Below are 10,935 nucleotides of genomic sequence, written 5' to 3' on the forward strand. Positions count from 1 at the left end.
CAGGGTTTCGGACGAAAGATCATCTGTTACAAAGGGATTTCATTTTCTTGAACTTATTTGAACTCCATATTTTTTCTATATTCAAAATGCACCATTCAAAGCCACATCATCAATTTTCAACCCTTTCTGACTTCATTTGTTATTTTTCATGCATTTACTGATTTTTTTGAGCTATAAGACCCTGAAATTGAAAAGCATTTCAAATGAACTCCGAAAAGGTTGAAAGATGGCATGGTATCATCATTTCACCCACATAGCATGTGCAACAAAGTTGAGATGGTTACGGCAAAAACTGGATGCACTTCGTGTACAAAACGGACAATCTCTTTTGAAGTATCAAGGTTTCGGACGAAAGATCATCTGTTACAAAGTTGGCATGGTATCATCATAATATTTGCGGGAGAAAGTCTTCACTTTTTCGTCACTTGTGTCATTTGCTTATTGCGCTGTAACCATGGATAATCTTCATCGTTTATCAGGATGCTTGGGTCAGCCTTGACATTGAAGGGAGGAATTTCATGAAACTTTTCATAATCTTCAGACATGTCTGTCTTGCCGTCCACTCCCAGGATGTCCCTTTTTCCTGAAAGAACTATATGGCGCTTTGGCTCATCGTATGATGTATTCGCTTCCTTATCTTTTCTTTTTCTTGGTTTGGTAGACATGTCCTTCACATAGATAACCTGTGCCACATCATTGGCTAGGACGAACGGTTCGTCAGTGTACCCAAGATTTTTCAGGTCCACTTTTGTCATTCCGTACTGTGGGTCTACCTGTACCCCGCCGCCTGACAGATTGACCCATTTGCACTTAAACAAAGGGACCTTAAAATCAGGTCCGTAGTCAAGTTCCCATATGTCCACTATGTAACCATAATATGTGTCCCTTTCGCTCTTGGTTGCTGCATCAAAGTGGACACCACTGTTTTGGTTGGTGCTCTTTTGATCTTGGGCGATCGTGTAAAATGTATTCCCATTTATCTCATATCCTTTGTAAGTCAATACAGTCAAAGATGGTCCCCTGGACAACAAGTACAACTCATCACAAACAGTGTTGTCACCTCTGAGATGTGTTTCCAACCAACTGCTGAAAGTCCTGATGTGTTCACATGTAATCCAGTCGTCGCACTGCTCCGGGTGTTTGGAGCGCAGACTGTTCTTGTGTTCATCGACATACGGGGTCACCAAGGTAGAGTTCTGTAGAACTGTGTAGTGTGCTTGAGACCAAGAATATCCGTCCCTGCATATTATTGAGTCACTTCCAAGAGTGCCTTTTCCAGTCAGTCTCCCCTCATACCGCGATTTAGGGAGACCAATCTTCTTAAGGCCAGGAATGAAGTCAACACAAAACCCGATAACATCTCTGTTTGATGGCCCATGGAGATGCTTCCTTCTGGCCTAGCGCGGTTACGGACATATTTCTTTAGGACTCCCATGAACCTCTCAAAGGGGAACATATTGCGTAGAAATACGGGCCCCGGGATGACAATCTCGTCGACTAGATGAACTAGGACGTGCGTCATGATATTGAAGAAGGATGGTGGGAACACCATCTTGAAACTGACAAGACATTGCGCCACATCACTCCTTAGCCTTGGTACGATTTCTGGATCGATCACCTTCTGAGAGATTGCATTGAGGAATGCACATAGCTTCACAATGGCTAATCGGATGTTTTCCGGTAGAAGCCCCCTCAATGCAACCGGAAGCAGTTGCGTCATAATCACGTGGCAGTCATGAGACTTTAGGTTCTGAAACTTTTTCTCTGGCATATTTATTGTTCCCTTTATATTTGACGAGAAGCCAGTCGTGACCTTCATACTGAGCAGGCATTCAAAGAAGATTTCTTTCTCTTCTTTCGTAAGAGCGTAGCTGGCAGGACCTTTATACTGCTTCGGAGGCATGCCGTCTTTTTCGTGCAAATGTTGCAGGTCCTCCCGTGCCTCAGGTGTATCTTTTGTCTTCCCATACACGCCCAAGAAGCGTAGCAGGTTCACGCAAAGGTTCTTCGTCACGTGCATTACGTCGATTGAAGAGTGGACCTCTAGGTCTTTCCAGTAGGGTAGGTCCCAAAATATAGATTTCTTCTTCCACGTGGGTGCGTGTCCCTCAGCGTCATTCAGAACAGCTAGTCCACCAGGACCCTTTCCAAAGATTACATGTAAATCATTGACCATAGCAAGTACGTGATCACCGATACGCATGGCGGGCTTCTTCCAGTGATCTGCCTCGCCTTTGAAATGCTTGCCTTTCTTTCGACATTGATGGTTGGTCGGAAGAAATCGACGATGGCCCAGGTACACATTCTTCCTGCATTTGTCCAGGTATATACTTTCAGTGTCATCTAAACAGTGCGTGCATGCGTGGTATCCTTTGTTTGTCTGTCCTGAAAGGTTACTGAGAGTGGGCCAATCGTTGATGGTCACGAACAGCAACGCCTTAAGGTTAAATTCCTCCTGTCTGTGCTCATCCCACGTACGTACACCGTTTCCATTCCACAACTGTAAAAGTTCTTCAACTAATGGCCTTAGGTACACATCAATGTCGTTGCCGGGTTTCTTAGGGACTTGGATGAGAACTGGCATCATAATGAACTTTCGCTTCATGCACATCCAAGGAGCAAGGTTATACATACATAGAGTCACAGACCAGGTGCTGTGATTGCTCCTCTGCTCCCCGAAAGGATTAATGCCATCCACGCTTAAAGCAAACCATACATTCCTTGGGTCCTTTGCAAACTCATCCCAGTACTTTCTCTCGATTTTTCTCCACTGCGACCCGTCAGCGGGTTCTCTCAACTTCCCATCTTTCTTTCGGTTCTCACTGTGCCATCGCATCAACTTGGCATGCTCTTCGTTTCTGAATAGACGTTTCAACCGTGGTATTATAGGAGCATACCACATCACCTTCGTAGGAACCCTCTTCCTGGGGGGCTCGTCGTCAACATCATCAGGGTCATCTCGTCTGATCTTATACCACAATGCACCGCATACCGGGCATGCGTTCAGATCCTTGTATGCACCGCGGTAGAGGATGCAATCATTAGGGCATGCATGTATCTTCTCCACCTCCAATCCTAGAGGGCATACAACCTTCTTTGCTGCATATGTACTGTCGGGCAATTCGTTATCCTTTCGAAGCTTCTTCTTCAATATTTTCAGTAGCTTCTCAAATCCTTTGTCAGCCACAGCATTCTCGGCCTTCCGCTGCAGCAATTCCAGTACGGTACCGAGCTTTGTGTTGCCATCTTCGCAATTGGGGTACAACCCTTTTTTTGTGATCCTCTAACATGCGATCGAACTTCAGCTTCTCCTTTTGACTTTCGCATTGCGTCCTTGCATCGACAATGACCCGGCGGAGATCATCATCATTGGGCACATCGTCTAGTTCCTCTTGATCTTCAGAAGCTTCACCCGTTGCAGCATCATTGGGCACATCATCTGGTTCGTCTTGATCTTCACCAGCTCCCCCCGTTGCAGCATCACCGTATTCAGGGGGCACATAGTTGTCATCGTACTCTTCTTCTTTGTCGTCTTCCATCATAACCCCTATTTCTCCGTGCCTCGTCCAAACATTATAGTGTGGCATGAAACCCTTGTAAAGCAGGTGGGAGTGAAGGATTTTCCGGTTAGAGTAAGACCTCGTATTCCCACATTAAGTGCATGGACAACACATAAAACCATTCTGCTTGTTTGCCTCAGCCGCATCGAGAAACTCATGCACGCCCTTAATGTACTCGCAGGTGTGTCTGTCACCGTACATCCATTGCCGGTTCATCTGCGTGCATTATATATAATTAAGTGTCCAAATTAATAGAAGTTCATCATCACATTAAAACCAAAGTGCATACATAGTTCTCATCTAACAACATATAGCTCTCCAGAGCATCTAATTAATTAAACCATACAATGAAACTATGTAAAACATTTCAATGCGAAAACAAATGCGATCATAATCGCAACCAAGGTAACAATTGATCCAACGGCATAATGATACCAAGCCTCGGTATGAATGGCATATTTTCTAATCTTTCTAATCTTCAAGCGCATTGCATCCATCTTGATCTTGTGATCATCGACGACATCCGCAACATGCAACTCCAATATCATCTTCTCCTCCTCAATTTTTTTTTCCTTCAACAAATTGTTTTCTTCTTCAACTAAATTTAACCTCTCTACAATAGGGTCGGTTGGCATTTCCGATTCACATACATCCTACATAAATAAAATCTATGTCACATTGGTCGGCATAATTTTCATAAACAATAAATGAACCAATAGTTATAAAGATAATATATATACCACATTCGAATCATAGACAGGACGAGGGCCGACGGGGGCGGATAGCAAAACCATCGCACTATATAAGATGTAATAATAAAAGTAAGAAAATAATGCAAGTATCTATGTAAACATACAAGTAAGAATATTTTTCCTTTCAGAAAGAAGATAAGAACAAGAGGCTCACCACAGTGGTGCCGGCGATGAGCTCGGCGCGGGTGATCGACGGCGGTGAAGACGGGGACGGGGCGTGACGGACCGCTAAACCTAGACAAATATTGTGGAAAATGGAGCTTGGAGAGGAGAAAGCTTAAGTAGTGTGGCTCGGGCATTCCATCGAACACCTTGTGTGCATAGGAGGTGAGCTAGAGCACCACCAAGCCCTCTCCCCCTCGGCCAGAAAAAAACAGAGCAGTGTGCTCTGCTCTTACGCGAGGGGGTATATATAGGCACTTCATTGGTCCTAGTTGGTGGCATGAACCGGGACTAAAGGGGAGCCTTTGGTCCCGGTTCAAGCCACCAACCGGGACCAATGGTGGTGGGCCAGGAGCGAGGCCCATTGGTCCCGGTTCATCCCACCAACCGGGACCAAAAGGTCCAGATGAACCGGGACCAATGGCCCACGTGGCCCGGACGGCCCCCTGGGCTCACGAAACGGGACCAATGGCCCCATTGGTCCCGGTTCTGAACTGAACCGGGACTAATGGGCTGACCCGGCCTGGACCAAAGCCCTGTTTTCTACTAGTGTGGATAGCCTAGCCACGTGAACGGGTTTTCCTTCCCAGCATCTCGTGGCTCGCATGCTCACCCTAGCCGCACCTCGCTTGCAGCTTCCTCATCAGCTAGTAGCATATTTAAACTAGCGCCTCCCAATTAAGCCCGAGGAGCCGGAAAAGCCTGTCGGGGCAATGTGAACTGTGCAATATGGCTCTGTATGTAAAGTGCTCTACTACTATTCTGTAGCTCGTGGCGTTGCACGCATGGACTTCACTCCATTATTGGCTCTTCTATAAAAGAAATTCCTCTTGACGTGTTTTTTGGAACGGAGGCAAAAGCTTTGCTTCATCTCATTCATAAAGAAGGAACTATTAACAAAGTTCGATGAGATCCATTACACCTCCACAAATGGAAGCGAAAAGCCTAGTCTCGCTCTATCAAATAACTCAAATGTTCTGCCCCCGCAGTAACCGTCGCTGATAAACATGCTGCTAGTGTGTGCGTGAGAGGAGCGCCTGAGTAGGCCAGCTACGTGAGAGGAGCGGCTGAATAGAGCACCGAGAGTACCCACTAGGCCACTACGCAGGTGTACTTTCCCTGCATTGATAGTACAACGATGGTTCTAGAGAACAGTAGTACCCTTCACTTCCAACTATATCTCCTTGGCCCTGAGATTCAAGAGTTCAAAACTGGTGCACTATACTAGAAGTACAGTACATAGCACTAGTACTACCCTCGCACTACTAGTTGAGAAAGTAGTACTAGTACTGCTACAATACAAGTACGTAGTCCTCCGTCGCGTAATGTAAGACATTTGTTTACACTAGTTGGCGTGTACAAAAATTAGCAAAAACATACCCAAAATTTCTTAATCCACGCCAAAAACTACTACTATAGCTTACTACGCTCTACAGTTGGAAGGGACGAGGCCCTGTGGTTACTACGCTCTTATCTCCTCCTCGCCAGTTCCCCTCCCCCCGAAGAGAAGGCAGTTCGTTGCTGCTCCCATGGATTTGCCAGGCGGTTCTCCTCCTCGTCGGGGCTGGGAGACCTTGGATGATGATCCTCTGGGAGAAATCGCACGGTGCTCTGACGTCCTCACCGCCGCAAGACTCGGTGCTTCCTGCACCAACTATTTCAAGACAGTGCTTAAAATGGCTTGGGAAAAGGCCATGCTTGTTGGTCTTCCATGCGTCCTCGAGGAGAAGGTTCTTCTATGGGACAATCCTTCGAACAGTCCACCGCTCCCTGGCCATGGTTGCACGTTGACTCCGCTAGAGTTGCCGACGTTGAGAGCTAGTCGGATTTTGTCCGATGAGCAGGTTAGTAATGGAGTTTGATCATGTAGTACTTAGTTATTCCATTTCCATCCCATAATTTCTCCGTTGCCCACCGTCTTATATATAGGTCTAGGTCGGTGCCAACGAAGATTGGCTTGCATACCTCCGGCCGGATACCATCATCATTTTGCACAACATCCACAATAGTGCGGCCGTTCCGGTAGACCCCTTCTCCACCATTGGGATCGGCCTTCCGGACTGGCTGGGCTTGAATACGTATGATGATGCCTACATGAGAGTGAAGAAGATAGCAATTGCGGACCCGCCAACAAAGCGACGCGGCTACGATGATTACTATCTCATTGCGGTGTTCGACATAAGGATTGCCATAAATGCAAGAGGCAGTAACGGTAGAGGCTGGCGCATGTTGGCGGCGGCAGATTTGTACCCCTACACGTTCGAAGACGCCGTGCGCCATCTAGGCTGCATCTTCGCGGTGACAAGCTAGGGGATTTGTTTCATCTGGTTGCCATCCTACGGTACGGGAGATTACAAACGGAATGCACAAACCATCATTTGCATCCCTAACGGTACTCCATTATTTTGCAGGAACCAGTCATCCCGTGATCAAAATAAGATCGCCGATCCTGGATGTGCATTTGCATCCGCGATTTGGTCTAACCTGGAACCTTGTAGCTGACTTTGGCATATTGGGATAAACTATCTTAGCAGTCGTTACCCATGGTACCACTGATGTGCAACATGGTCACACAATCTACCACGATCGAACCGTCACCATCTACCCAGGTATTCCATTTTCTAACCCTCTTGCCTTCTCTTTCATTGTTGTACTAGTAGGAGTACTTTTTACCTTGGAGGACATGTATAGCTAGCTAAGCCCTTGAAGACTTGAACCCACTAGCTGCCACCATTTTTGTTTTTCCATGTCTTACTATCTCATTCATGTAGCCAACAGTGGCTATATATAATAAGCCGGTTATTTTACTTCCTCTATACCAGAGTAGTACTATTTGCTGCGCAGTATTACTGATCGCCATATTTGAGCACAACATTATTATGCATGGACCTTGACTATGTACGTCACCATGTGTCCAGATCTGAGATGCCGCATGTACCAGATGAACGGCGCCGAGTTCGACCCTCGTGATGCTACGTGGGTGCCGAGGAACACTCTTGAAGAGTACTCACTTTTCATTGGGGACAGCTACCCCATTGTGAAGCGGATGCCACCTTTCGTGCACGACACGAAAGGCCTGCCATTCATGAAGCATGGTTGTGTCTTTAGTGCGCACTGCCAGATGAACGACATGCTGGAACACGCTATCCCTGATTTATGCCGCTTCAGCTTGGATGAGTTTCCATTGTGTGGAACCAGACTAGAAAGCTGTGACAATGATTCCCGTTTCCCACCGCTATGGATCGTGCCATCCAAGAAGAGCACCTGGGACTGGAACCTGGAGGAGGACATGTAGCCCATCTATAACGTGTAAGTGGAGTACGATAAATTGTGAACGGTAGCACTGTGAATATATGTAGACTAGTCGTGCACAAATTTATCACATGAATTGGAGATGAACTTGTGTGGTATACTGGCATTTGTCCTTTAGAATTTATTACTTGTAAATGTGTTATTTGTGCGTGCAACTTGTGTGGTTGTTGCACGGGCTCCAACACACTCTTTGAGAAAAAAAGGTGGCACAACATTGGATATATGTGACATGGTGGCATCATACAGTAGCATCGTTCGCTATAGTTGTAGTTGTTGGAAATATGCCCTAGAGGCAATAATAAAATGATTATTATTATATTTCCTTGTTCATGATAATCGTTTATTATCCATGCTAGAATTGTATTGATAGGAAACTCAGATACATGTGTGGATACATAGACAACACCATGTCCCTAGTAAGCCTCTAGTTGACTAGCTCGTTGATCAATAGATGGTTACGGTTTCCTGACCATGGACATTGGATGTCGTTGATAACGGGATCACATCATTAGGAGAATGATGTGATGGACAAGACCCAATCCTAAGCATAGCACTAGATCGTGTAGTTCGTATGCTAAAGCTTTTCTAATGTCAAGTATCATTTCCTTAGACCATGAGATTGTGCAACTCCCGGATACCGTAGGAGTGCTTTGGGTGTGCCAAACGTCACAACGTAACTGGGTGGCTATAAAGGTACACTACGGGTATCTCCGAAAGTGTCTGTTGGGTTGGCACGAATCGAGACTGGGATTTGTCACTCCGTGTGACGGAGAGGTGTCTCTGGGCCCACTCGGTAGGACATCATCATAATGTGCACAATGTGATCAAGGAGTTGATCACAGGATGATGTGTTATGGGACGAGTAAAGAGACTTGCCGGTAACGAGATTGAACAGGTATCGGGATACCGACGATCGAATCTCGGGCAAGTATCATACCGATAGACAAAGGGAATTGTATACGGGATTGATTAAGTCCTTGACATCGTGGTTCATCCGATGAGATCATCGTGGAACATGTGGGAGCCAACATGTGTATCCAGATCCCGCTGTTGGTTATTGACCGGAGAGTCATCTCGGTCATGTCTGCATGTCTCCCGAACCCGTAGGGTCTACACACTTAAGGTTCGGTGACGCTAGGGTTATAGAGATATTAGTATGCGGTAACCCGAAAGTTGTTCGGAGTCCCGGATGAGATCTTGGACGTCACGAGGAGTTCCGGGATGGTCCGGAGGTAAAGAATTATATATAGGAAGTGCTATTTCGGCCATCGGGACAAGTTTCGGGGTCACCGGTATTGTACCGGGACCACCGGAAGGGTCCCGGGGGTCCACCGGATGGGACCACCTGCCCCGGGGGCCACATGGGCTGTAGGGGGTGCGCCTTGGCCTATATGGGCCAAGGGCACCAGCCCCAAGAGGCCCATGCGCCAAAGGGACAAGAGGAGGGGAGAGTCCTAAAAGGGGAAGGCACCTCCGAGGTGCCTTGGGGAGGATGGACTCCTCCCCCCCTTGGCCGCACCCTTCCTTGGAGGAAGGGGCAAGGCTGCGCCCTCCCCCTCTCCCTTGGCCCTATATATAGTGGGGGGAAGGGAGGGGCAACCAAACCTAAGCACTGGCGCCTCCCTCTCCCTCCCATGACACATCTCCCTCCTCCCGCAGCGCTTGGCGAAGCCCTGTTGGAATCCCGCTACTTCCACCATGCCGTCGTGCTGCTGGATCTCCATCAACCTCTCCTCCCCCCTTGCTGGATCAAGAAGGAGGAGACGTCGCTGCTCCGTACGTGTGTTGAACGCGGAGGTGACGTCCGTTCGGCGCTAGGATCATCGGTGATTTGGATCACGACGAGTACGACTCCATCAACCCCGTTCTCTTGAACGCTTCCGCGCGCGATCTACAAGGGTATGTAGATCCACTCCTCCCTCGTTGCTAGATGACTCCATAGATAGATCTTGGTGACACGTATGAAAATTTTGAATTTATGCTACGTTCCCCAATAGTGGCATCATGAGCTAGGTCTATGCGTAGTTTCTATGCACGAGTAGAACACAAAGTAGTTGTGGGCGTTGATTTTGTTCAATACGCTTGCCGTTACTAGTCTTATCTTGATTCGGTGGCATTGTGGGATGAAGCGGCCCGGACCAACCTTACACGTATGCTTACGTGAGACCGGTTCCACCGACTGACATGCACTAGTTGCATTAGGTGGCTGGCGGGTGTCTGTCTCTCCCACTTTAGTCGGATCGGATTCGATGAAAAGGGTCCTTATGAAGGGTAAATAGCAATTGGCATATCACGTTGTGGTTTTTGCGTAGGTAAGAAACGTTCTTGCTAGAAACCCATAGCAGCCACGTAAAACATGCAAACAACAATTAGAGGACGTCTAACTTGTTTTTGCAGGGTATGCTATGTGATGTTATATGGCCAAAAGGATGTGATGAATGATATGTGATGTATGAGATTGATCATGTTCTTGTAATAGGAATCACGACTTGCATGTCGATGAGTATGACAACCGGCAGGAGCCATAGGAGTTGTCTTTATTTATTTATGACCTGCGTGTCAACATAAATGTCATGTAATTACTTTACTTTATTGCTAACCGTTAGCTGTAGTAGTAGAAGTAATAGATGACGTGACAACTTCATGGAGACACGATGATGGAGATCATGATGATGGAGATCATGGTGTCATGCCGGTGACAAGATGATCATGGAGCCCCAAGATGGAGATCAAAGGAGCTATATGATATTGGCCATATCATGTCACTATTATTTGATTGCATGTGATGTTTATCATGTTTATACATCTTGTTTACTTAGAACGACGGTAGTAAATAAGATGATCCCTCATTAAAATTTCAAGAAAGTGTTCCCACTAACTGTGCACCGTTGCGACAGTTCGTAGTTTCGAAGCACCACGTGATGATCGGGTGTTAGATTCTTACGTTCACATACAACGGGTGTAAGACAGATTTACACATGCAAACACTTAGGTTGACTTGACGAGCCTAGCATGTGTACAGACATGGCCTCGGAACACAGAAGACCGAAAGGTCGAGCATGAGTCGTATGGTAGATACGATCAACATGAAGATGTTCACCGATGTTGACTAGTCCGTCTCACGTGATGATCGGACACGGCCTAGTTGA

Source organism: Triticum aestivum, chromosome 3A, assembly GCF_018294505.1.
Source record: "Triticum aestivum cultivar Chinese Spring chromosome 3A, IWGSC CS RefSeq v2.1, whole genome shotgun sequence".
NCBI lineage: Eukaryota > Viridiplantae > Streptophyta > Magnoliopsida > Poales > Poaceae > Triticum > Triticum aestivum.